Here is a 2,350-nt window from a genome sequence, read left to right on the forward strand (position 1 = left end):
TAGGTTAGATAAATGTCTATCAGGGATGGTCTAGACAGTATTTGGTCCTGCCATGAGGGCAGGGGACTGGACTCGATGACCTCTCGAGGTCCCTTCCAGTCCTAGAGTCTATGAATCTATGAATATATGAAACCCTAACCCTCTGTCAGGAATCCCTACCGATAGGAATACTAAGCCTAGCTCCAAATGCACTACCCATAGGAACCCTAACACTAGGGAGGGTAACCCTACCCACAGGATCCCTATCCCTATCTCCAAGTTCCCTTCCTTTAGGAACAATAACCCTAGGGCGGGAAGCCCTACCCATAGGAACCCTAACTATTGGGGGGAGCTCTACCCATAGGATCCCTAACCCTAGCTCCAAGTGGCCTTCCCTTAGGAACCCTAACCCTAACTACAAGTCCCTTACCCATAGGAACCCTCACCTTAGGACGGGGTGCCCCACCCATCAGAACCCTTACTCTAGCTACAGCTACACTACCCAGATGAATTGCAACCCTAGCTCCAAGTGCCCTACTTATAGAATCCCTAACCCTAGCTCCAAGTGTCCTACCCATAGCAACTCTCACCCTATGGTGGAAAACCCTACCCATACAAACTCTAACGCTAGCTCTAAGTACCCTGCGCATGGTAACTCTGACCCTAGGGTGGGGTACCCTACCCATCGGAACCCTATCCTTAGCTCGAAGTGCCCTACCCAAAGAAACTCTAACCCTAGGGCAGGAAGCCCTACCCATAGGAACCTAACTGTCTCCCAGTGTTCTATCCTTAGGAATCCTAACCCTAGCTCCAAGTGCCCTACCCATGGGAACCCTAACTCTAGGGTGGGGATCCCTACCCATATGAACCCTAGCTCCAACTGCCCTACCTTTATGATCTATAACTCTAGGATGAGGTGCCCTACCCGTAGGAACCCTAACCTTAGCTCCAAGTGCACTCCACATGGAAACCCTAACTCAATGGCAGGAAACCCTACCCATTGGAACCCTAACCCTAGCTCCAAATGCCCTACCAATAGAAACCTGAACCCTAGGGCAGTAAGCTCTAACCATAGGATCCCTAACCCTAGCTCTAAGTCCCTTCACTTAGGAACCTTAACCCTAGAGTGGGAAGCTCTACCCATAGGAACCCTAACCTCACAATGGGGTGCCCTACCCATAGGAACCCTAACCCTAGCTCAAATCCCCTACCATTAGGAACCCTAACAGTAGAGTGGGGCGCCCTACCCATAGGAACCCTAACCCTAGCTACAACTACCCTATCCTTAGGAAACCTAAACCTAGGGCAGGAACCCCTACTCATAGGTACCCTAACCGTAGATCCAAGTGCTCTACCCACAGGAACCCTAACCCCAGTGCAGGGTGCACTACCCATAGGAATCTTTACTCTAGCTCCAAGTGCCCTATCCACAGGAACCCTAATCTTATCTCCAAGTGCCCGACCCATAGGAACCTTAACCCAGCTCCAGGTGCCCTACCCATCAGAACCATAACCCTAGCTTGAAGTTCCCTACCCACAGGAACACTAACCCTAGCTCAAGTGCAATACCCATAGGAACCCAAACCCTAGCTCCAAGTGCCCTAACCTCAGAAACCCTAGATCCCATTGTCCTACCCATAGGAACCCTAACCCTAGGGCAGGGTGCCCTATCCATTTGAACCCTAACCCTAGTTCCCGGTGCCCCTACATTAGGAACCCTAACCCTAAGTGCCATACCCATAGGAACTCTAACTCCAGCTCCAAGTCCCCTACCATTAGGAACCCTAACCATGGGGCGGAGTGCCCTACCCATAGGAACCCTTACCTTAGCTCCAGATGCCCTACCCACAGGAACCATAACCCTAGTTCCAAGTGTCCTACCAATAGGAACCCTAACCCTAGCTCCAAGTGTCCTACCAATAGGAACCCTGATTGTCGCTCCAAGTGACAACCCATAGGAAACCTAACCCTAGCTCCAACTTCCCTACCTTTAGAAACCCTAACCCTAGGGCATGGCACCCGACCCATAGGAACCCTAACCCTAGGGAGGGGTGCCCTACACATACGAACCCTAACCCTAGGGAGGGGTGCCCTACCGATAGAAGCCCTAACTCTACCTCAAAGTACCCTACCCATAGGAACCCTAACCCTCAGGCCGGAAACACTACACTCAGGAACCCTAACCCTACCTCCAACTGCCCCATCCATAGGAACTCTAACTCTAGGACCGGAAAGTCTACCCATAGGAACCGTAATGTTAGCTCCAAGTGCCCTTCCCTTAGGAACCCTAACCCTAGCTACAAATGCCTTACCCACAGGAACCCTAACTCGAGCTCCAAGTGCCCTAGCCGTAGGAACCCGAAACCTAGGG

The sequence above is a fragment of the Chelonoidis abingdonii genome, chromosome 3 (genome assembly GCF_003597395.2).
Source record: "Chelonoidis abingdonii isolate Lonesome George chromosome 3, CheloAbing_2.0, whole genome shotgun sequence".
NCBI lineage: Eukaryota > Metazoa > Chordata > Testudines > Testudinidae > Chelonoidis > Chelonoidis abingdonii.